This window comes from Canis lupus, chromosome 8 (genome assembly GCF_003254725.2).
Source record: "Canis lupus dingo isolate Sandy chromosome 8, ASM325472v2, whole genome shotgun sequence".
Classification (NCBI taxonomy): Eukaryota; Metazoa; Chordata; class Mammalia; order Carnivora; family Canidae; genus Canis; species Canis lupus.
The window spans coordinates 26102511-26129288 of NC_064250.1; the positions used below are offsets into that span (position 1 = coordinate 26102511).

Genomic DNA, 26778 nt, shown 5'->3' on the forward strand with positions numbered 1-26778 from the left:
GCTGTGCTAAGAGCTGCAGAACAGCTCCATCCATTTGCCATTCTTAATATGCTCCGATGGGCACGAAGTACTGAGTGGGAATCTACTAAACAAGTATTGGGAATTACTACCAAGTAAACAAATTTTTTTGTTTTGGCTTTTCAAAGGTAAGACATTTTTGATATGGTATGTAAGAAAATAAATCATGACCATTAAATGATCATTATAGATGAATATGATTTTTCTAAAAAAAAAAAAAATACTCCAGTAGCCTAATAACCAAAGTAAACAATACAAATGCTTTTCGCTTATGGTAGTAGAAAAAAATATTTAACAATATTAAATGTCAGAGTAAAATTGTAACTGATATTCTGGTGCTGGTGGCCATGTAAATCAGAATTGCTATTTGGGGGGCACCTGGGTGGCTCAGTCCATTACGCTTCCAACTCTTGACTTCGGCTCAGGTCATGATCTCAGGATTATGTACTTGAGCCCCGCATCCAGCTGTGCACTGGGTGAGGAGCCTACCTGGGATTCTCTCTTCCTCTTCCTCTGCCCCTCCCCCAACCCACTCCCCATCCCCACCCCCCACCTTGCACATGTATGCACTCTCTCCCCCCCCTTCTCTCTCTTAAAAAAAACTAAAAAAGAATTGCTTTTTTGGAGAATAATTTGACATTAAAATAAAATGATCGTTTTGTTGGAATTAGCAAACCCAATGCAGAAATCTAATTCAAGAAATAATCCAAAATACAAAGAATTCTGTATGCTCAAAGATGTTTGTCAGAGTATTATTTATATTAAGCTAAATGTACAATGCTTGGGAGTCATTAAACTATATCATAAACTATAAATCAATGAATAATTGTCTGCTGTCATAAACTGTAATTATAAAGACCATGCTGAAACACGTATCTTAGTTTTGAAACACAAAGAAAATGCAACATCCTTATTGAGTGTAATGAATTTGGTCATCTTACTGAGCCCCTTCATTGGTTAAATGGGAGTGAAAGAGAACTTTTTTCAGTTCCACCCAGTTTGAGATTTTGTCCAAACTAATAATTTAATAATAGTAATGATACTCCCTTCAGATTTTGTCCAGGTTTCCTTGGATAAAATTGCTCTTTCACTCACAAGACTGTTTCTCTTTATACGAGAATGAACAGGGGTATATGGTGTATTGAGGGGAGAAAATGGGGTCCCTAGCCTTGGCTAGATCTTAACATTTTCTGGCTGACATCCTCTGATCTACAGAGTGCCCCATTTGCATTCACAGATGAGATCCACAGCTGCTATAACATATGGTCTGGTCTCTTGTTCAGGTATGTTAGGACTCCCTGGATAACTCAGTCCCATTTTGGAGTTCACTCAAGAACTCTGAGCCTCAGCCAGGTCCCCACCCAGACCACTGGCCCTGCATCCAGCCCTGCCTCTGCCCTGATTAGGCCTGGAGCAAGCCCACTGGCTCCTGTTTTAGTGTCTGTGCAGCACAGGAAATTCTCATCAAAAAAAAAAAAAAAAATTAATCTCACCTCCCTGCCCTTTGCTGGAATATCTTGAATTACTTTTCTCTCTGGATGTGGTCTAGGAAAAATGAGGCAATAATCTCCTTCTTTCTATTCAGAATTACCCTGAAGAATGTACCTCCACTACTGAGTTTAGACTAGAAAAAGGGGTTCAGGAAGCTCCTATCTGAATACTCTATTCTCAATCTCTCTCTCTCTCTCCTTTCCTCCCTCCCTCCTTTCGCCTCCCTTGCTCTCTCTCAGTTGGGATTTTCCTTTACTGTCCCTAAGATACATCTTCTCATTCTAATTCCCAGTTAAGTCTAGGGATTGGCAGGGGTATCTCCACTACACAACCGGAGAACACTGTGAGTCACATCTTCTAGATTCAGTGGTAAATATGCTGGGGGCCGGGGGAGAGGGGGCAAGGGAAGGTGGGAGGACAGTGCAGACAGAGAGAGGAAGGGGCACTGGAGAAGTATTAAATCTCTCAAGTCTGACTTGTAACATTCTTGACCTCACTGTATTATCCTATTTTGAATGTCAAAACAAAATATGACCTTGGTCTTTCAGTTAGCATCCTTCATCCTTGAATATAGAAAACCCAACTCAAATGTGCTCAAGCAGTAAAGATACCCAGAAGTTTCAGAGTTAGCTGATTTAGTGGCTCATCAATATTATCCTAGGTTCCTTTCATAACTTGGTTCTCCCATCAACAGATGCAACCTTGGACGTGGGGTAAAAGAACTTCTCTTCTGGTGTCTTCTTAAGAGCAGGGAAATTTTCTCCATCCTCAGCCAGACCAATGATTGACCCTTAAGCCATAGAGTGGGTCATTCTCCTGAATCACGTCGGGGATGAATTTACAGGGATAAAATCAGGATTCTGTTAGCAAAGGAGATGGGTTAAACTGATCTGGCCTCTGGCTTGGAGCTTGGCAACTTCAGACTTTTGTGTGTCTGGGGAGGTTAGGCACAAAGGTTAGGTACTCATAAAAAAAAAAAGAAAGAAAAAAGAAAAAAAAAGGATGCTAAACATTTTTAAATGACAGTTTTTGGTGCATGTTTATAATAGAATGTTGAATGACAAGAGCCAGTTGAAAAATGTGCATTGGCTACAACTAAAACAATGTTTAAAATACTAGGGGTGGTAGAAGGGGAGGAGGGCGGGGGGTGGGAGTGAATGGGTGACGGGCACTGGGGGTTATTCTGTATGTTAGTAAATTGAACACCAATAAAAAAAAAATAAATAAAAAAAAATAAATAAAATACATTTTAATACAAGAAAGAATATATACCAAAAAAATAATAGTGATGGTAGTTGAGGCTTTGGGACTATCAGTAATTTTTTTCCCCTATTTGCCAAGTCTTCTATAATATTTACAAATACCTTATATAATTTTTAATTATAAAAATTCCAAACTCCATTCTGCTTTATAAATTCTTTTAAAATTATCATTGTCCTCCAGCTTTATTTGGATATCTTATAAAAGGAAGTAATCCATATAGCCCACCTGTATTCATCTTATATATGAGGCACAAATACTCTCCATGAACAGGATAATTAAGCAAAATATCCCTGTCATAAATGCATGCTCACTGTATCAAAACTTGCCTTTAAATGGACTCCCTCATTAAATCTAGAAAGGTTATTTCTACTATTTTTCCTACAACCACTGTAAAACTCTAATGGGCTTTGTAATTATTTCCTATTTTTCAAGGCACTTTCTAATTTGAACATTAGTGACACTGAAACATTTAAGCTACTATTTTTGAGCTGATATCCACCCCTAAAGCACCTTTAAAAGAGAACTCCTAATTCTACTCTTGCCTTATCTACTAATTTCTTCAAGCCCAAGAGTTAGCCTGATTCCAGAGTAGTGAGTATTGTTTTTGAAATATTTAGGGGTTTCTACCATTCTTCCAACTCCCATTTATGCAGAAGCTGATCCTGAATATAATATATTCTCTTATATTCTCTGCTCTGCAGCCACCTCCTACCATCATCCTTCTGGGCTCCATCTTGCCTTGCCTGCCTTCCCCTGTTGGCCTGGGTGCTGTCAAACCTCTTCCAATCAATCTATTGTGTGTTCTTCTACTGTAGCCACCTGTATAATTGATTGGCATAGAAAACAGTGAACCCAATAGTGGCTATTACACTTTTATTCCTGTCTTCCTTTCAATAATTCTGGAGTAGAAGAGCTTACTTAGGAAGAGGTGGTATAGACTCTTTTTCTCTACCATGTGCCAATTTCTCCATTAAAATACATTAAAAAACTGAAATCTCTTTCTGATTCTATTTTGTGTTTTCTTTGCAGTTAACCTTCTAGCCTGCATCAGGGTCCTCCAGAGAAACAGAACCAAGAGGGAGTGTGTATGTGTGTGTGTTTGTCTGTGTGTATATGTGTTAAGGAAACTTGTTATAAGAAATTGACTCACTTGATTATAGAGGCTGACAAGTCCCAATCAGCACCCAGCAAGCTGTAGACCCAGTAGATCCAATGATATATTCCAGTCTGAATGCTGGTGAGTTAGGGACAAACAGGGCTAGGCAGGGATAGGGTAGGAGGCCAGGGAAGCAGGCTCACAAAAAAAAAAAAAAAAAAAAATGCTGAGGTATAAGGAAACCAGACATAAAGAAACAAGCCAGACCACCCTGCCCTAAGATGTGGGTGGGGAAGGGATCTTGTTATAACAGCAACTTGTGACCACAAAGAATAACCAGACCCAAAAGAAGAAGTAAGCCATTAAAGATATTATCAATAGTCCTTACTCAATGGTGAATGTCAATAGAAAATGTTAAAAGGATTTAGGTTCCCTGATTAGATTCTCAATAAAAGACCAACCCTACAAGCCCTCAGTGGCAATCCTGTCAGGACCCCTCTCGCTCCTGAGAGCTTTCTCTGTATCTTTACTTAATAAACTTCTATCCCTTTACTCACTGTCCTGTGTCCGCGAGATTCATTCTCTGACTCTGTGAGACAAGAACCAAGCTCTCCTGAATCACTGACACGCTTGAGACACAGAAACAGCCAATGTTTCAATTAGCGACCAAAGGCAGAAAAGAAGGAGTGCCCCAGCTCAAACAGGCTGGAAAAGTTGCATCTTACCCTTGGGATGGTCAGCCTTTTTGTTCTACTCAGGCCTTTGATTGATTGGATGAGGCCCACCCACATAAGGAGGGCACTAGGTTTCACTGATTGAAATGTTAATCGCTATTTTTAACTCTGAGGAACCTACACCCAGCAATTGCACTGCTGGGGATTTACCCCAAAGATAAAGATGCAGTGAAACGCCGGGACACCTGCACCCCAATGTTTATAGCAGCAATGTCCACAATAGCCAAACTGTGGAAGGAGCCTTGGTGTCCATCGAAAGATGAATGGATAAAGAAGATGTGGCCTATATATATAATGGAATATTACTCAGCCATTAGAAACAATGAATACCCACCATTTGTTTCAATGTGGATAGAACTGGAGGGTATTATGCCGAGTGAAGTAAGTCAATCGGAGAAGGACAAACATATGTTTCATTCATACGGGGAATATAAAAAATACTGAATGATTAAAGGGGAAAGGAGAGAAAATGAGTGGGAAATATCAGTGAGGGAGACAGAACATGAGAGACTCCTAACTCTGGGAAATGAACAAGGGGTAGTGGAAGGGGAGGTGGGCGGGGAGATGGGGTAACCAGGTGACAGGCACTGAGGGGGGCACTGGACGGGATGAGCACTGGGTATTATACCATATGTTGGCAAATCGAATTCCAATAAAAAATATATACAAAGAAAAAGAAGAAATGTTAATCTCATCCAGAAACTCTTTCAGACACACCCAAAAATCGTGCTTGACCAACTTCTGACTACCTATGGCCCAATCAAACTGACACATAAAATTATCTACCACAGTGCCCAAGGCTGATTTCTTTAAGTAACTCTTTTGATTTACTTTCTCCTTACCAAACGGTATTTTTTTGCATAATTATTTTCTTATTGCTTTCCATTTCTCTTCAAACACCTTGAGTTGTTGCTTTTTTTTTCAATTAGATATTACCAGAATGAGTCTCTCCTTTGCAGATTCTTTTTTTTTTTTTTCCTTTGCAGATTCTTAATGGGCACTGTCAATATAAAACTTGGAAGACCTCAAGTTCTTTTGGTTTTTAAGTAGTCAGAGCTATAATTTTTTTATGAATTTATTTTTTATTGGTGTTCAATTTGCCAGCATATAGAATAACACCCAGTGCTCATCCCATCAAGTGCCCCCCTCAGTGCCCATCACCCAGTCACCCCCACCCCCCACCCACCTCCCCTTCTACCACCCCTAGTTCGTTTCCCAGAGTTAGGAGTCTCTCATGTTCACAAAGCAGTAAATGTGAAAGCATCTTTTGAATTTCTTTTGTATTAAACAAACAAAAAAAAAATCTTGTTACCTAGGTATCACTAGCAACACTTTCAAAGAATTGTGTGCAAGTCCAATGAAGGAAACCAACAACAAAACAAAAAGACAATCCACTGAATGGGAGAAGATATTTGTAAGTGATATATCAGATACAGGGTTAATATCCAAAATATATAAAGAATTTATACATAAAGAACTTATACAACTCAACACCAAAAAATAATAATAATAATAATCCCATTAAAAATGAGCAGAAGACATGAATAGACATTTTTCCAAAGAAGACACATATAGCCAACAGACAATGAAAAGATGCTCAACATCACTAATCATTAGAGAAATGCAAATCAAAACTACAATGAGATATCACCTCATACCTGTCAAAATGGTAAAAACCAAAAACATAAGAAACAAGTGTTAGCGAGGACGTGGGAAAAAAGCAACCCTGGGCACTGTTGGTGGGAATGCAAGCTAGTATAGCCACTGTGTAAAACAGTAGGAAGTTTCCTCAAAAAATTAAAAATAGAATTTCCATAAGATCCAGTAAATACACTACTGGGTATTTTACACAAAGAAAATGAAAGCACTAATTCAAAAAAATATACACACCTCTAAAATTATTGCAGCATTATTTACAAAAGCCAAGATATGGAAGTAGCCTAAGTGTCCATTAATAGATGAATGGATTAATAAAATGTGAGATAGATGATAGAAAGATAGATAGATACACACACACAATGGAATATTACTCAGCCATAAAAGAGAATGAAACTTTGCCATTTATAACAATATGGATGGATCTAGAGAGCATCATGCTAACTGAAATAAGTTAGAGAAAGACAAATACTCTGTGATTTCACTCATGTAGAATTCAAGAAATAAACAAACAAAGAGAAAAGAGACAAAAAAACAGACTTAAATACAGAGAACCAGTTGGTAGTTACAAAAAGAGAGGTGGGAGGATGGGTGAAAGAAGGGCATTAAGAGTATACTTACCATGATGAACACAGAGTAATGCTTACAATTGGTGAGTCACTATATTGTACACCCGAAACTAATAACTATAGATTAACTATAGCTGAATTTTAAATATAAGTATATTTTTAAATATGTGCATTCCCTCACAAATAAGACCTTTATGAAAATTGGGGCAAGGAATATTTGTTTAATCTCATGTTTATCTCATCACCTGTGCAGATAAGAAGTTTCCCTATATTGTTCATGAATATTATATATGCACATTGATTTGGGGAGTACTGAAAAATATAGATATAAAACATCATATGCTGCTTCTTGGGAACTTCCTTCTGTGGAATGAAACAAACATGAACAAAAATTAAAATCCTAAAAGGGATACTGGCCATACCAAATACAGTAGATTGTTTGCAAAAATGACTACAATAGTTCCCTTCCCCATCTAATGCCCTGGAGTGTCCCCATTCCACACTGACATGGCTTGGTCATTTGACTTGCTTTGGCCAATAGGATAATAGTAAACATGATTCAAGCAGAGAATCATAAAGAGCTTCCTTTCTTGGCTACTTTTAGAAAACTCCAACCGCCACAATATAAGAAGCTTGGGCCAGTCTGTGGTTGATGAAAGACACTTAGCCAAGTCAGCTCCTTTACCCCATAGACATCTAGGCAACTGCTAGACATGTGTGCAAGGTCATCCTAGACCTCCCAGCCTCACCCAGCCAGCCCAAATCAGAAGAACAACCCAACTTACACACAGATTGTGAGAAACGATCAATGTTTCTGTTTTAAGCCACTAAGTTTGGGGATAATTTGTTACAAAACAAAACCTAACTGAGAGAGAAATTGGTTCCAGAATTAGTATGCTAATATACCAAAATCTAAAATAGGTAGCATTTACTTTTCTACCAGGTAGCAGGCAGAGCCTGGAAAAGCAACAACAACAACAACAAAAAAAAAAAAAGTTTAGGCAACTCTTAAAAAATGGCAAGAAAACTGCTAGCAGAGGCTAACAAAGCAATGAAGAATGTGCTGTCACAGGCTGGAAAAATGGCACCCTGTGTTATTTAATAAAGAAACATTGGCAAAACTATCACATATGGTAACTTAGAAGATAGAAAATAAACATAATGAAAGCGTACACCTTAGCAAGATGATTTTCAGGCAGGATGTTAAAAGTGCCAATTGGGGAGCCACTTGGGTGGCTCAATCAGTTGAACCTCTAACTCATGGTTTCAGCTCAGGCCATGATCTCAGAATCCTGCGATCGAGCCCTTAGTCAGGCTCCACACTCAGCACAGCCTGCTTGAGATTCTCTTCTTCTCCCTCTGCCCCTCCGTTCTCTCTCTCTCTCTTTCTCTCAAATAAATAAATAATTTTTAAAGTGCCAATTGACTTATTTTATCTGATTATGACAAGATATGGGAAGAAAGAGAAGAGCTAAAGGAAGAGCAAGCAGAATTTAGAAAGCAACCAAAACTTGCTAGATCAGACAATAAAATTGCTTCTCATTTCCAGTCTCTCAAAGATTCTCAAAGTAAGAAACAACCTCAGGACAAAGATCAAATTAAGGAGACCTTGCAAGCCCATGTGTTAATATCTCTGAAAGATTTTAGGCAGTGACTGGTGGGTTCTCTCAGCTATACCAAGTGCTTTCATTAAAGCTATTGTCCCACTGCAGCCTGGTAAGTCTCCCTTAGAAGAAAGAGGCCTAGCTCAGAATTGTAAGTGAGACGTCTATTGAATGCAGTAGATCTGAAGCAGAGTCTTCAAAATGCCCACAGATATTTTATAACTGATAAAAGTAATGCTAGCTTGAACTAAAATAGACTGAGACACTTTAAAGTGAAGAGAAGTCTCTGGGCCTCCAGCTTTCTAGAAGAAAGAAGCAGGGTAAAAAAGTTACTCACCTACATATGCCAGCCATTCCTTATAGAATAGACGATATAATGGAGTAGGGAGCCACTCTCAGGGAGCAGAACTCAGCCCTAACCAGGGACCATCCCCTGATCTCAAAGAGTATCATGCATGGTACATGTGTTCGGCTGGATTTCAGAACTACTGTGTACTCCAATTTTTTGCCTTTTTTGAACTGACATTTTTAATGTGGTTATCCCAGCCCTATCTTACAAGGGACTATATAACCTTGTCTTTTCAGTTCATAGGTCCTTAGATCAAGAAGCTCCCCACACAAGAAGCCTCATCTGATCACAAGATCATAGACTTCAAGCTCAGTGCCATAATTAGGATGAGACTTTCAGGATCCTGAGTTGGGAATATTTTGCATATAAAAGAAATGTGAATAATTGTTGGCCAAAAGGCAGACTATGGGTTGATTGTAAAAGTGGCCACAGATTCTATCCATTTCAGTATGTTGCTGTGCAATGTGACTATACAGGTACTCCCACTAAGAGGTAGACTCTTTTTCTCCACTCCTCAAATCTGAGTGTGGCCATGTGACTTGCCATGGCAAAAAGGATGTTGACAGATGTAACACAGCAGAGACAAAAACAAAAGCATTGCTCATTGGGGCTTTCCTTCTTTCTTCATGCACTTTGAATCCTGAGTCTGGCATGTGAATAAACCCAAGCAAGCCTTCTGGAGGATTAGGGGCCAGAGAACTGCAGTCAGTTTCACCAGTCAATAATGTGGCAACCAACAGACGTATGAGCAGAGCTACCTTAGAACACCCAGCCACCAGCTCCTCCAACATCTGATTGCAAAAGAACTGCCCAGCTGAGCTCAGTCCATATGTCAATCCACTGTATTGTGGGTTTACAGACCAATAATTTTGAAGAGTTATTATGCAACAAAAGCTAATTTATACACCAAACAAGAAATGTTTATCAAGCCTTTGCTATATGGAGGTCATGGTTTTAAGGAAAGGACAGAGGAAAATATAAGATACAATCTCTATACTCAAAAGGCTAGTAATTACATTTAGAAAAAAAATACTTGAAAGAAAATTAATCATACATGGCAGAAAGAGAAGTGTATTATCAGTTGAGTAGACATTGGATGTTTAAAATAAAAAATAAATGAGGGTGCAATCATTGTGGGAAGAAGTGAGGTCAAGGGACATTTTATAGAGGAGGTGGGATTTTAACTGTCTGAGCCAGAACTGTGGAGGCAAGGACTGCAGGGTTGTACAAAGCATGTGAGTAGAAGAGCTTCAGGGGCTCTTTCAGGGACCTAGCTTGTGCTGCAATAGTCAGCAGAACCCTGCTGCATGCTGGGGAATTGTAAATATAACCAGGGTTTTAACTGCCCACCTCTCTTCAAGCCACAGCTGAAGAGCCTTGGGATCCACAGTCCTGAGTTCCACAGGCACACCAGATGGTGTGAAACCATCTGAGTGAAACCACCCCTCAATTTATCCCAGATCCAGACACCCCTTCTCAAGTTTCTTCACTGAACTCCATCCCTACCCATTCTCTGGTACCTAGCTTCAGCTCTAACCCTTACTCCTTACTCCAGCCTGATACTCCCTGCACCCCATGGACATCCAGAGGCAGTTGCCTCAACAGATGTCCCAGTAGGGTTTAGGCTTCTAGCCTTTGAACCTACCCCAAGTACTCTGACTGGGCCTTATGTCCAGACACTAAGATTTTGGCTTCCCTCTACATGTGAATTCAGTTCAACCAATGATTATCAAACACCGGAATTGTGAAAGGCCTTAGTCCTTGTAGTGCCAAATGATCAAGAATTCCTGCTTTCTGGAAACTTAGAGACAAAGTCTGTATGCCCTAGAAGCTGTGATAGATTCTTTGCAAAGATGGCCATAATATTTCCCACCCCACCCCCCTTTAGGCAAGCCTCCTTTCCAATGAGATTGTGTAGAACCTCTCATCAAGAGGTGGGGTCTATTCCACTCCTTGGATTTTGGCTGACCTGTGACTTCCTTTGACCAAGAGAATGCAACAGAAATAACATGGTATGATACCTGAGCCATTGTGTCAAGAAGCCTTGAAAATTCAGCTTTAGCTCTCTTAAAAGGCAGTGTTACTTTGTAAGGAAGCTCAGGCTAGCCTGCTGGAAAGTACGTCCACATCCAGCAGAGATGAGCCATTCCAACTGAAACCCCTAGATAACCACAGACACCCAGGTGACTACAAGACAGACCAACAGGAGAACCAACCATCTGGCACCCGCCCAAATTGATGGCACACAGAATCTTGAGCAAATAAAATTACTGTTGCTCTTAAGTCACTAAATTCAGGGTGCTTTGTTACATAGTAAGAAGTAACTAATACAGAAGTACAGAGGAGAAAGAGATTGATTCCACCTGTGAGAAAATTACGTATGCTTTCCACAGCTATTGCATGCTTTTAAATGAGTTCTGACTGGTAGGATTTCAGGCTGAATTACCAGGTAAAATAATGGGGCTGGAGGATTAATGAACATTAACTAGAACGTTTCTGCCAGGAGCTAGCCTGGGTTGGGAAACAATTGGTCACTTCCCCTCGGCCATTCCAGTTTCTTCCCCATCTCACCCCCAGTTATCCATCTACAGATTATTTTTAAGCACTAGTGTATTGACAATGACTCTTATGTCAGTGACAGTCAGATAAGAAAGGACAGGACTAGAGTGGAGACTTCCTATATAGAATATGCACTCTGTATAGAATAGATGTCCATAAAAGAAATAAGCATTGTTTTTGCCAGGTAATAAGACTTGGGATCAAAAACATGCTCCTACCCATTCCTGTACTTCCCAAATAAAGTTTTTTTCAGTCCTCTCCTGAAACTTTGTTTTCTATCTTAAGCAACCAAAAGTGAGAGTACCTGCTCTCTCCATCAAACAAATACAAAATGAATATCTAAAAAAGTTCATGAAGCAAGAAAAAGTCATTATTCTAATCTTCTCCTACCTGGGTCTTGAAAAATAAGTCCATTCTCCACAAAAGTGACAGAAGACCCACCACTGAAGATAATGAACTCCAGAAATCATCTGTGAGGAATTTGCAGGGTGAGATAAAATTCCAAGATAGGAGTCATGCTACAACATCTAGGAAAGGACCACACCAGTCTTTATAACCAAAATGAATTGTAAGTGTGCCCCCCAGAAAGTGATAACCAGGATCTGGAGACCATAAATCTGGGATAGCCACCTATAATTTTCCTAAAGCAAGAAAGGAGGTAACACCCACAGAGTAATTTCTGGGCAAAGGGAAAACAAATTACTAGCTATGGGCAATTCCCTTCTGCCATCCGAGGAGGGAGCTTTCTTTGCATTTTCTGAGAAAAGTGTGCAAGCAAGGAGGAGGAGTTGAAGGCAATGGTTGAGCATCTGCCTCTGGCTCAGGTCATGATCCTGGGCCCCTGGGATCAAGTCCCACATCAGGCTCCCCACAGGGAGCCTGCTTCTCCCTGTATGTATGTCTCTGCCTCTCTCTGTGTGTCTCTCGTGAATAAATACAGGACTGGAAAGATTCTGGATCTGGAGTAGGAATCAGAAGAGAGTAGGAATCAGAAGAGAGGTGAAACAAGGCAAAACTGAGGACAGAGATGTTAATGAGGAATTTCAAGGCCAGGAAAATCTTCTTCCCTGGCTCCCACTAAAGCCTTCAGTAAGCCCATCTTACTACCTGATGTTTTGAATACTGGATACGAATTTTTTTGTTTTTGTGGAAGATGCCTCAAAAAGGATATGGAGCAGGGTATGGGCTCCCCCAAAGAGGCTCAGTTACATTTGGGTTATTTTAATTAGGATTTTACCCATAAATCCTTCTCTAGTCTCCTGTAATTCTGGATTCGATCAGAAATAGGTCTCAGTCATCTGAATCCCATCTCCTTTGCTTCATTTCCACTGGCCTCCTAAGGTAGGAAAGTGGGGTGATGCTTCTCTTCCAGAGCAGAGGTTCACCTTTCTTACTGCATCAGAGGGAGGAATGAAAAGAGAGAAGTAAATTGACTCACGTAGAAAGTGGACAGAAGGAAGATAGGAAGGAAGATCTGTAACTTACTCTTCACATCTTCCCTCTCCTGCTTAATTGTGGTGGCATCCTCACCAAAAACCTAGCCTCCATATGCACCTAGATCTTCTGGAAATTCTCTATCCTGCTCCATCAGTTCCATTTCCCTGTTCATGCACCACAATCTTACTGTTTATATTATTCTGACATTGCAATATGCTTTGGTTTCTAATGGGGTGAATCCCTCTCCAATTGTCTTCCTCTTTTCAAAGTAGACCTAGCTTTTCTTGGACTTTTATTCATTCTTCCATATAAATTTAATCTCAAATTGAAGTCCTATTATGCTCTATTCCTCTGTCTATTGAGCATGTGGTCTCCTCAGTAAACCTTCTCTCCAGAAGGGAATACCCTGGGCAGAACATTCAGATGGATAAATCAGAACCATGAAAGCTTGGCTACCTCCAACAAAAGAGCAATAGAATTACTTTTCTAAACCTGAAAATCCAATTCTAGAGCTTGGTGAGTCCACTAGCATGCAGCTGCTCCAAGAGATTTTTCATGAACAGCTTCTCCCGTACCTTATTTTACTATAGTTCCTAGTATTTTGAACTATAAACTCCTCTGGGACCATGAAGTCTGAAAGGGAGCTTAATACCAAGACCCTATCAGGCCAGCTCCATAGTGGCAGCACACATTTTGGACTCGATTACCCAGTCACAGAAGGCAGTATAAGTGGGCTTAATCGCAAACATTTGGATGTGTTAGATGCAACATGCATAAGATGAATTTTAATTGTTTTTATGGCAATTTTTTTCCTCCTAATTCTGCATTTCTATGGGTAGTTTGAAGTATGTGTCCTTTTCCAAACATGTACCAGAAAATCTATGAGGAAAAATAAGCTGGGTTCAAATTTAAGAGTAAAATGGCCCTTCAGACCTTCAAATTCCAGATAGTAACTTGAGCTCACAAAAGGAACCCTCATCCCCTAAATTCCATTGAAGAGGCTAAGAAAATCTGAAAACTAAAATCTCTGTAGCAGAGCTGGAGTACAGGACTCTGTTGCCATGTGCCAACAAAGAGTTAAAATGGAATTTCTGAAACATGCCACAGAACAAGATCAGACTGAAATATAAGTCCACCAGTACAGAAGAGCCAACCCCTTTCACAGTCAAAGAAGGGCCCCCTGAGGAGAAAATAGGCCAATTTCTTCAACAAACCCTGGTAGGGATTTAGAAATCAAGTAGAACTCACAACAACCATTGGATCCTCCCTCCACCAGAACATTTTCTGCCTCTCATCTTTGGGTCCCCCCGCTTCTACTGCCACTTGTTTATTTGTTTATTTAACAAACAACAAACATTTGTTAAGTACCTCTCCTGAGGGAGGCCCTGTCCTAAGCAGTGAGAATACAGTGATAAACAAGGCAGATGAGGTTCAGGCTCTCATGTAACAAAGATTCTAATAGAAAGACAAACAATAAAAATAACCAGAAAGCACCATATAATGATAAATGCTCTGAATGAAATAAAAGAATGATTGGGTAGAAATTATCTGTAAGACTCCTTTAAACTGGTTGATCAAGGAAGACTTCTCTGAAGAAGTGAACTTTTAACTGAGTATCAAGGAGCCAAGTACACAGAGATCCGGGGACAGCACTCCAGGCAGAGGAAACAGGTGGTACTAAGGTCCTGTGCATGAGCCAACGTGGAACTTACGCTGCCCCAACTTAGACATCACTTCCTCCAATACATTCTATGTGTTTTTGCAGCACCCTGTCCTCCCTTACTACAGCATTATCACACTGTTATAATTATTTGCCAACTTGGCAAACAACTGGCAAACAACACCTCCTCTGGAGTTATTCACTATCGTAGTGACCATGTTGTACTCTTGGCACCCAGCAACATCTACATGTAGAAGATAACTCATCAACGTTATGTAGTGACTGAACCAATCATTACTCAAATGCAGTTCTGATTCCTTCCACTATAACATGTCACCTCTCCAATAACTGAGGACTGTTAATCAGAACTTTTTTTTTGTTTCCTTCTCCCATCTTAGAATTTCCATCAGTTCATCTCCAGCTGATAATTAAATTTTTGCCCTCCTTATTAAGCTTTTATATCTTGCTGCAAACAATGGTGTGAGAGATGTCGCCTGGTCTACTCTCATTTTTAAACCATCAACAAATAATCTCCCTCATTTTCTTAATTTTCCCCTATCGTGACCTCTGTAAGCAGCAGCCAAAAATACTTCCCTATATTTGTTTCTACCAAGGCAATGACATCTTTCCCTGGTGCCTCCTTCTGTTTTTTTCCTTTCTTTTGATAAAGCCCAACTTATGACTTTATTATCATGATTAGTCTGATTTTTAAATCCCCAGTTACTCTCCTCAGATAATCACACCTTTATCATTCCACTCTGCTAGCAACTGCCTGTATGTTGGCTTTACCCTTGGTACACTAAATTCAAATTCATTCACCGTGTAGTCCTCAGACCAAGTAATGCCACATTCAAACATAGCAGCCAGAGTGCTCCCAGGTGTCTCTGCAATAAACACTGCAATCAAGTCATTTGATTTTACTTTCCAGGTTCCTAAGCTCATAACTCTCTTCTGCATATACAAGAATCTAATAAAAGAGGGAAATTTACAATCCCTATGGCACACACACTCAGAAATGAGCAAGGGCAGGTATCACTCAACAATCTCACGGTGTGTACTGTCCAGTGCTTTCTATTCCCATGTACCTCTACAAACATTATTTCATTTGACTTTCACAGCACTGTGTGGTGCATCTAAATGGTACCATTTATGATCTCTACTTAAAATGAAAAAACTATGAAGCTCATAAAGGTTAAGGGAATAGTCAGATACAGCTCATATTTGGAGGCATTTATTCGACATCCATTAGCGCGCCTACTGTATACCACGCCCTAGTCTAAGTGCTGGAGGTAACAGCATGGAACAAGCCAAAAAACATCCCCACTTCCATGACACTTATATTCTAGTGGAGAAAGATTACTTAAAAGCAGTCTTCCCATAACACCAGGGCAGGAGTTGCAGGAATGGTACTACTTGAGGTTGGGGGATCAGAGAAGACCTCACTGAGGTGACTGAGCTGAGACTGGGGTGAAGATGAGCCAGCCATGTGAAGATATGGAAGAAAAAATTTTCAGGCATGGGGAAAACAAGGCCTGGCTGGGAGGTGGGAAAGAGCTTAGTGGTTAAGTGATAGCAATAAGAGACTGGTTCAGGACCAATAAATAAAAGTCAACACCTCTGTGATTCTCTAGGTCTTTTCCTCATGGCCGCAAGATGGCTGTGGTGGTTCCAGACATTACGTCTACATTCATGGCAGAAAAAATGGGGAAGGGCCAGTGCCCTTCATCTTCTTTCAACAAGAAATGGAAAAGAAAACAAAAGATTTTTAAAAAGAAAAAAAAAAAAAAAACCTTCTCGGAAACCTTCTAACAAAATTCAATTTTGGTATTATTGGTCTGAAGTAGTTCATAAACAACCCCTATTCACCCATCCAGCAGTGAAGCAGGCTGGGAAAGGAGGGATTTGTCATAATTGGCTTGGATTAGTCTTTTCCATCACCTGGAGATATTGACACCCCCAAAAATCAAAATTCTGTTGGTAAGAAGGGAAGGAAATGACAATTCAGTAGGCCATAATAATGACTGTCATTGGAAAGGGCCAAATAACACTGGGCCTTGTAAATCGTGGTAACAAGGTTAAATTGTTTCTAAATGAAATGTTAGGTCCTGAAATATATAAATAAAAGTGTGACATGATCTTACTTATATCTTTAAGAAATCACTGTGGTTGCCATATGAAAAATTAATTGGAGAAGGCAAGATTATAAACAAAGAGTTCACTTGCAGTTGAACAGAAAAGAGATGGTAGTGGCTTGACTAAGGTAGAAGCAGTAAAGATGTAAAGAAGTGAATGGACTCAAAATCTATTTTTGGAATTGGTCCTGGGAGGACTTGCTGGCATACAGATGGGGGTCAAGGCAGGAAAGAAATAAACCAAGAGCTATGGTCTGAACCTCACTGATCCATTATAAAAGCATTTATAAAGAAGAGATTCTGAAAAACAGGCTCAGAAAGAAAAAAACACAAGGGCTGTCCTTTAGGTATCTATGTTAAGCCTGTGATGTCTATTAGACATCCGAGTAGCAATCTCAGACCACAGCGAGGCAGATGCTGTGGTGTGCTGCCCTGTTTCCTTATCAAGATCAAGGTACAAATTCCCTCAGCCGCCAGGAGTGACGGCTGCTGATACCTCATTGCTGAATTCTTCCCTGGACATTGCCCATGGCCCAAGGAAATGACCCCTTCCAAGCTTACACTTTCTCTCGCATGCGCTCTTTCTCTCTATCTCAAATAAATAAATCTTAAATAAAATTTTAAATTAGAAAGAAAATCACCATATCCTGAAGAAACTATAGGAAGTCAACATTTACCAGCAGGAGCCAAATCCAGAGGGAGCTTGACTGGGAGATATTGGGGAATGAAACATAAGATTTGTAAATGGGATATAGGATTTAACACCCTTGCAAGGGCCCTAGGAGATGGGACAAATCTGCTGCTAATCTAGCTTTTGGATGGTGGAAAAATCGATGGCCCAAACTAAGTGACACAGAAATGCCAGAATTGCTATAGTAGATGATAGGAAAGGGATCAAAGGACTCAGAGGAGTGGATATACTATTTTTTTAAGATTTTATTTATTTATTCATGAGAGACAGAGAGAGAGAGAGGCAGAGACACAGGCAGAGGGAGAAGCAGGCTCCATGCAGGGAGCCTGAGGTGGGACTCAATCCTGGGACTCCAGGACCACGCCCTAGGCCAAAGGCAGGCGCCAAAACCGCTGAGCCACCCAGGGATCCCCAGATATACTATTTTTATGAACAGAGAATGATAGTTAATAGAACACAGCATCTACAGGCACAAGACAGATAACAGACAACAAGAGTATTTCTCATCTATGAATTTTTCTAATCAAGAACAGATACTCTAGAGGATGAGAGAAACCTCCCTATTCAAGAGTTATGATCTCCTGTCCAATTTCTGGACATGAGCTTATTTTTCGAACCCAAAACCCATTGACTGAAGGAGAGCTAGGTCCCCAGGAGGAAAGACCCTGAAACACTAAAGTAAATGTACATGGTGATAATTACCCCAGTCCTTTGCCAAATGGACCAATAATCATTTACTCAAGTAACCACACATTGGGTAAAAGGAAATACCAAGACATTTTGAGGACTGCTGGACACAGGCTCCAAGCTGACATTGACACTTAAGAGACCAGAAACATCGTAATGGCCCGACCATTTGAATAGCAATGGAACGGGGTCAGATTATAAGTATTTTTATTCCAGGTTCACCTCAAAATGAATTCATTGGATCCAGGGACCTACCCAGTAGTCACTTCTCTGCTCCCCCAAAAAAAGAAAAATAATAGTCGACAGAATCCCCAACTACAATGGTTTTTGTTTGGGGGAGGTTTTTGGTCCCTGTGGTAAGAGCTGTCAATGTGGGGGGCTGCTTGGGACCTTCTGAGCACCACTTCCCAAATTGATTAATAGAGTAAAATGAAAATAAGTAGCATATTGTGAAAGGAATGATGATGATCTAGTGCACCTTAAAGCCCTAAAGGAAGCAAGTATCCTCACTTTTATCATACGCCCATTTATTCATTAGTTGGCCTTTACAAGAACTGAATGGATCATCATGGAAGGTGACAATGAACTACTGTAAACTCAACCAAATAGTGGCCCCGGTAGTTGGTATCATTATTACAGTAGATCAACAAGACTTCAGTTACCTTGTATACAGGAATCAGACCGATGCAAAATTTTTTCCATCCCTCTAAGAAGGATCAGAAACATTTTGTATTTACGTGGAATGGACAATAATATACCTTAACCATCTTGCTTCAGACCTAACTCCCACTCTCAGTCATGATAGCTATAGATGCCACTCAGTTTCTTTAGGTTTCTCCTGCCAAAAGACCAACAGGCAAGAAAAGGAATCAGTCATCCCAATGGGGTGATTGACCCTGTCAATCACCAGATGAGCAGGATGAGGTATGTGTGCCATAAGACAACAGGGACAGGGAAGAATTCGTTCGGCACCTAGGCGGTCCACTGGGGTGTTTTGGTCCTCTCTTATTCATTTTTGACAGTAAATGAACAAGTCCAGCCACTGTGGCTGAGAAGGGCATGGCAACCATGGGCTCAGACCCCCTAGGGATGAAGGTCATCCTAGCAAAAGCACTGAGAATGAGAAGAACCTAGAGGAGATGATGGTATCAGCAGCAGCCCTGAGACCCAGGGCAGCAACAGAATTTGTAGTTTATGTCACTGATTTTTGCTTAGAAGTTTCTCCAGGAAAAAAGAACCACAGAGAATCTTAAAAGACCTGATCTCAGAAGGAGAAAATCTATTATATGAAACAAGCAGATCCAAGTGGCATGAGATGTGGAATTCAATGGGTACTCTGGTCTACCACCCAGATCTCCCCTCCCGGACCATTTTTGCCCAGGTAGCAGGCATTCTGGCCGCTCAGAGCTGAGTCTTCAGGAACCACCCTCTGCTAAAGAGAGTTGCCTGAATTCCAGCTTACCTCCTCCTAGGCTTTCATTGCAATTGCTAGTTTAATTTCTCCTTCTGCCCAAACCTGCTTTCTTTACTCCCTCACTGGAGCTAACCCCAAACCCACTCCTCAATAAACAGATCTGTTTGCAAATCTCCATATCAAGGCTGGTTTTCTAGGGAATCCTCCACTCTCTTCCTTAGGACTCTCCTCTTCCTCCCCCTCAAGAAACACCAACTCACTTCTTTAGGTTCCAAGTTGCAAAATGGGACTATTACACATGGGTAGCAACGAATAAGCTAGGGGAAGATCTACTTCATGGTGATCATCTTTGATGACTTTAAAGAAGACTAAAATGGGACACTTGAGTGGCTCAGTCAGTTAAGCAGCCCACTCCTGATTTGTGCTCAGATCATGATCTCAGGGTCCTGGGCTGGAGCCCCCAGACTCAGCTCTGCACTCAGTGGGGAGGCTACCCTGTTCCTCTCCCTCTGCTACTCCACCCCCATACTCATTCTCTCTCTCTCTGTCTCTCAAATAAATAAATAAAATCTTTAAAAAATAAAAGACTAAAACACGAAAGAGATGGTGTTATTGCATTTGTTTTCAGTGACTAGGTTAGCAGCCAGCCTGGTTAAAACCAGAGAGGCCCTAGTTAGCACCATGTATATGACATTCAAAAGCAAGAGTCCACCAGTCATCTTCCTCCTGACGTTGAAAAACTTTTAAGCTGAAAAGAAAAGAGTGAGAGTACAAAGGAATGTCTGATTATATAAATACATTAAATAAAAGTAAAAATTAAATAAGGTCTCATTAATAGTTTGTGGGGTTTTATGGAGTTGTCACACAAAGGAAACTTTATTTGCAGCAAATAAGGAAATCACAGGGAGTAATTGCCAAAGCCATGACTCCTGGACTCATTAATAGTTCAATGAGAAGTTAGCTCAAAAGTTCTGAAAAATTATACACAAAATGTTGAAAATAACTTACATGCTGAGACTAAAGGTGGTTTTTAAAATATTTTTACCCCCCAAAAATTAAAAAATTAATTAATTAATTAATTAATTAAAATATTTTTACTCATGGTTTTTTCCCATATTGGCTAAATTTTTAATTAAGGAAGTTGTTTTAGATTGGTGGTTGCCAGTGATAGGGGGTGGGAGTGGATAAAATAGGTGAAGGAGGTCAAAAGGTACAAATTTCCAGGTAAGTCCTAGGGATGTAATGTATAGGCTGGTAACTACAGTTATTGACACTGTATGGCATGTTTGAGAGTTGCTAAGAGAGTAGATCTTAAAAGTTCTCATTACAAGAAAAAAACTCTGTAGTTATGTATGGCAATAGACATTAACTAGATGTATTATAGTGATCATTTCACAACATATACATTGAATCACTATATTGTACACCTGAAACTAATATAATGTACTATGTCGATTATACCTCAATTCAAAAACTGAGGCTATTTTAACTTTGAAAAAATCTTAAGACCATTATATACATAAGAGCCTCTTAACCCTAAATTTGTTTACCTCAAATTGTTTGACTCTTTATATAAAATGTATTTGGATATGAAAAGTCCAGAAAGTTATACACAGACATAAACTCATATCTTGCTGATGACTGGGGTCCTTGAAAAGTCATCCTCAGTGCTCTCTCCTCCTGCTCCGATTTTACCACACATCCTTCTCCATCTCTACCACAACAGCTCAAGTTCAAGACCTCCCCACTCAGACTTACACTTTCACTGAAGCCACTCCAGCGACCTCTAAAGTCCTCTCTTCTTCAGGCTCAAGCCCCCTCCATCTCTTCTCCACAAGGCCATAGAGGCCACCCCTCTCGGGAGGCTTCTCAGATGACCTCCCGTCTTCCTCTCGAACCTCAACTTCAACACTCTCCAAACACTAAACTGCTTCAAGCTCCACACTGCAAAACATGCTGTTTTTCTCCAATTTTTACAGGGAGTCCACTTATTTATCAGTTTGTTTCAGTTAGTTCTAAAAAGAAACAAAGTGGCTACGTTTTTCTTCCCACATCAGCAGGAAAAGAGTCAAGAGTGATCAGGACAGCATGGTAATGAGAGAGGAAACAAGAAAGACAAAGGATGCTGGTATGGGTGAGAGTGGGTAAGAATGGTCCCTTCCCTACAAAGTAGGTAGGTTTTTCTGAAAGACTATTCTTTGGATAGGGATCCATAATTTCATAGAGTTAAGCATGAAGCCTAGTTGACAGCTAAACAGAACTGTGATGTAAACAGGCCTTGTGTTACAAAGCCCTTCATCTTTTAGCACTTCCTCACAACCACCAATTCAACTTGAATTTCTCAGGCTCTCCTCAACAGAATATTATTTTGTCGTGAGCTGTTAGTAGTTAACATGATAAAAGGGTCTGTGCTAAAGTGTGGGAAACACTGCCCACAGCCAAACCCCTGGAAACACATATTAATCTATTAGAGCTCTGAAGAGATCACTTCACTGCCAAGTATGTGAAAGTCTGGGTGAGTATATTTAGCAATGAGTCTCAAAAGTGTTTAAAATACTTATATTCTTTGACTCAGCAATTCCAAATGTAGGATTTTATCCTAAAGAAATGTGTTCATGATTATGAACACATGCACAGATTTTGCTACCAGGATGTTTATCCCCTGTGTTGTATATTTGATAGAATAAACTGGGAATTACACAAAAGCCCAGTAGAGCAGGGGATTGGTTATATAAAGTATGGCATATCTGGGGCACCTAAGTGGCTCATTTGGTTAAGCATCTGCCTCCTCTCAGGTCCTGGGATCCTGGGATCAATTGTTGCCTAGGGCTCCCTGCTCAGCAGGGAGTCTGCTTCTCCCTCTGCCTCTGCCCTTCCCACTGCTTTTGCTCTCACTCTCCTTTTCAAATAAATAAATAATTTGTATTTCCCTGATGGCAGTGATACAGAGCATTTTCTCATGTGCTTGTTGGCCATGTCTATGTCTTCCTCTGTGAGATTTCTGTTCATGTCTTTTGCCCATTTCATGATTGGATTGTTTGTTTCTTTGGTGTTGAGTTTAGTAAGTTCTTTATAGATCTTGGAAACTAGCCCTTTGTCTGATACGTCATTTGCAAATATCTTCTCCCATTCTGTAGGTTGTCTTTGAGTTTTCTTGACTGTATCCTTTGCTGTGCAAAAGCTTTTTATCTTGATGAAGTCCCAATAGTTCATTTTTGCTTTTGTTTCTTTTGCCTTGTGGATGTATCTTGCAAGAAGTTACTGTGGCAGAGTTCAAAAAGGGTGTTGCCTGTGTTCTCCTACAGGATTTTGATGGAATCCTGTCTCACATTTAGATCTTTCATCCATTTTGAGTTTATCTTTGTGTGTGGTGAAAGAGAGTGGTCTAGTCTCATTCTTCTGCATGTGGATGTCCAATTTTCCCAGCACCGTTTATTGAAGAGACTGTCTTTCTTCCAGTGGATAGTCTTTCCTCCTTTATCGAATATCAGTTAACCATAAAGTTGAGGGTCCACTTCTGGATTCTCTATTCTGTTCCATTGATCTATGTGTCTGTTTTTGTGCCAGTACCACACTGTTTTGATGACCACAGCTTTGTAGCACAACCTGAAATCTGGCATTGTGATGCCCCCAGCTATGTTTTTCTTTTTAAAATTCCCCTGGCTATTCAGGGTCTTTTCTGATTTCACACAAATCTTAAAATAATTTGTTCTAACTCTCTGAAGAAAGTCCATGAAACCACAATGAGATACCACCTCACACCAGTGAGAATGGGGAAAATTAACAAGGCAGGAAACCACAAATGTTGGAGAGGATGCGGAGAAAAGGGAACCCTCTTGCACTGTTGGTGGGAATGTGAAGTGGTGCAGTCACTCTGGAAAACTGTGTGGAGGTTCCTCAAAGAGTTTAAATAGAGCTACCCTATGACCCAGCAATTGCACTGCTGGGGATTTACCCCAAAGATACAGATGCAATGAAATGCCGGGACACCTGCACCCCGATTATAGCAGCAATGTCCACAATAGCCAAACTGTGGAAGGAGCCTCGGTGTCCATCGAAAGATGAATGGATAAAGAAGCTGTGGTCTATGTATACAATGGAATATTACTCAGCAATTAGAAACGACAAATACCCACCATTTGCTTCGACGTGGGTGGAACTGGAGGGTATTTTTTTTTATTTTATATTTATTTATGATAGTCACACACAGAAAGAGAGAGGCAGAGACATAGGCAGAGGGAGAAGCAGGCTCCATGCACCGGGAGCCCGACGTGGGATTCGATCCCGGGTCTCCAGAATCGCGCCCTGGGCCAAAGGCAGGCGCTAAACCGCTGCGCCACCCAGGGTTCCCAGAACTGGAGGATATTATGCTGAGTGAAGTAAGTCAATCGGAGAAGGACAAACATTATATGGTCTCATTCATTTGGGGAATATAAATAATACTGAAAGGGAATAGAAGGGAAGGGAGAAGCAATGGGTAGAAAATATCAGAAAGAGAGACAGAACATGAAGACTCCTAACTCTGGGAAACGAACTAGGGGTGGTGGAAGGGGAGGAGGGCGGGGGAGGGGGTGAATGGGTGATGGGCACTGAGGGGGGCACTTGACGGGATGAGCACTGGGTGTTATTCTGTATGTTGGCAAATTGAACACCAATAAAAAATAAATTTATTATTAAAAAAACAAAACAAAACAAAAAAACAAACAAATAAATAAAATCTTAAAAGTATGGCATATCCATGTAATAGAATATCATGCAGACAAAAGCAATGATATGGAACATTTAATTGTATAGGAAAATGTTAATAAAATTTTAAGATGAAAAAGCTTACACTTGAAAACAAAAGGATAACTCCCTTTCTAAAATTAAACATTACCCAAGAGGGAAAAGATGAGAAGATCTTATAATTAGGGTTTCAAACCCAAATATCTCAGGGTACAGGTGGATAAAACAAGAAGGGGGTTTCTTTCCTAAAGAGAGCAGCTGCTGCTCAGCCCTGAACTCTGACACACCAGAATGCAAGTCACATGATGCCAATGTTCCAGATTTCAGAAGAAGCTAGAAATGTGTCTTTGTGAGAAATCATCCAATTTTTTAATGTAGAAACTCTAATTCAAAAAAATTGAAATAAAAACTACTGTTAGCAGCTCTGACTTCTACAGAATGTCAACCATGGTTATATCAGATAAGTTTTATTTCTTTTATTTTATTTTTTACGCTTTTCCCATATTTTCTGCAATGAAAAGTAAATCATTTTTAATGAAAAAATACATCTTGGTTGAATTTTTAACACTTCAATTGTTATCATTGCGACTGAGAGTAAGAGGAAAGCTAGAATTTAAGAACTTAGGATAGAAATGATAAAGTATAAACTCACCTATATAGTGGAAATATGAAGCATAGCATTTACACAAAGTGTTAGAAAAGTAGTGTGCTTCCTTCCTGTCGTTGGAGTTATCTGAAAAAAAATATCTCTAACATTTTTATAGATTCTTTCCTTCTGTTCAAAACATTGGCAATATTATAAGTACAAACATCCTAAGGTTATGGGAAGTTGTATTAGAGTAATTTTTCTGTAAAAATCATAAGAAAAACAGATCCATCTACCCAAAATACAATTTTCCAAATGGGGTTCCTTGGCAGTTCCATGGTCAAATCAAATTGGAAAGTACTGCATGCCTATATTCTTCAAGAGTCCAATGCATAGTCCTGCAGTTTAAGTTCACATGCATGTGTGCGCACACACAGGCACATACACACACAAACACAGACACAACCAGGTGGCTTTGTTTAGCCAGAGAGTCTCAAACTGATTTGTCTATGGAACTCTCTTTTAGAGAGCATCTATTCCTATCCCATACATGCTCATATTCCTTAAGACACAAATTAGAAAATATAGAATGAGTCAAGAACAGAGAGAAAAAAAAAACCTCCCTTAGAAATCTATCTGTATAATTGATCATTTGCAGTGAATTTCCTAATTACATAGTCAGCCCTTCTTAAAGAGGTAGACAGATTTCTGATATTTAGAAACCCAAGGAACAAAGAACTGACTCAGGAGATTGATCCAGCCACTTATGGGAAGGTATATCTGGAAAATCCACACATTAATGGGTCCCTTAAGGTCAGATTTTGGAGTCTAATAACAAAATGATACTGAACTCAAAATCAATGGGGGTCAGCAGTGGGGCAAAGTGAAAAACTGCCTGGAGACGGTTTTCCTTTTTTCTTTCTTTTTTTTTCTCACGGCTTTCCTTTTATGAACTATTTTACTTAGACCTCAGTTAACAGGACTTCTACTCAGTGTGATGGTAAAAATAAACTGCATCATTTTCTTTTAAAAGAAAACAGCTATTGAAGCTCCAAGTCAGGCTCAGGCACTCTATCTCAAGATCAAAGCCATTGCCCTTGAGTCAGTTGTTTTAAAATAGACTCTTCCTTCCAGAAAGGCCTGATATTTGACTATTGGTTTCTTCACCTACCACAGCTGCCTGGAGAGCACCTAGTGTTATCAGGCAGCAACCCATCTCTTGGTTGCCCCCTCTCCCCTCCCCTACCCCTGCTCCCAGCCCCCTTTTCCTCCCCCTGTCTGCATGCTGCTGGTTCTCATCATCACCTGAGAAAGGGAGCATGGCCAACTGAAATACGTGTGAGGTTTGTGCTTGCATGTGTCAACTTACATTATGGAATCTTCACACTGATTTCTATTTATTTAAAGTATTTTGTCTGCAAAGGATAATACACCATGTTGAAATCTGAGGGCTTCCTTCCAACATACCGCCCAGCAGAGATCCAGCTCCACCTGCTATCTCCCTCAGCTAAGTGCCAGCTGTTATTCCTCTTCTACTGAAAATGGGCAGCATCTTCACAAGGCAAACTTTTTTTCTTTTCAGGGGATTTTATTTTTGGTTTTTCCTGTTCTTGACTCTTCCAGGAGACACATGATCCCTGGCTGATAACCCATTGGCTTACAAAGTTCAGAAAATGGCCCCAGGAGAACTCTGCTTCTTTGCTTTTCTTTGTTTATTCACTGATTGTAAAGAAAACAAACTTCTGGTCAATAACCACTTGTTTCAGAAAGGGCACAGCCACTAGAATACACTGAAAATCCAAAAGACATTAAGAATTTTTCAGGGCCAGGAAAAAAAACATCTTTTCAAGGACCCTAGTACATACAGGAAAGATAAGAACCCTACAGTCTTTGTCCCATAATAAGCTTAAGTGAAAGCAATTTTCTAACCTAGAGCTCTCTCCATGGTTTACCTCAGAAAAAGCCTACAGCAGGATTTTTTTTCTCCTTTGAATCATGTTCCCCTTTCTCATTCAGTTGATAAAAAGCCTTTTTTTTGTGAGAGCCATTTGATGCTGAAAGAGCTCTTCAAAATGCATGTGAACAGCCTTTGGAGAATTCTTGGAAC

At 40.0% G+C, this 26778-nt stretch overlaps 1 long non-coding RNA gene across 1 annotated transcript in view; it reads right to left on the minus strand.

Annotated features, from left to right (window-relative positions):
- Positions 1-21345, minus strand: part of LOC112657600 (uncharacterized) — an 83588-nt gene extending 62243 nt beyond the window's left edge. Inside the window, exon 1 of the long non-coding RNA XR_003135148.2 lies at positions 21119-21345. This is a non-coding gene — a long non-coding RNA (uncharacterized LOC112657600). The remainder of the gene's footprint in view (positions 1-21118) is intronic.
- Positions 21346-26778: the final 5433 nt, after the last annotated feature.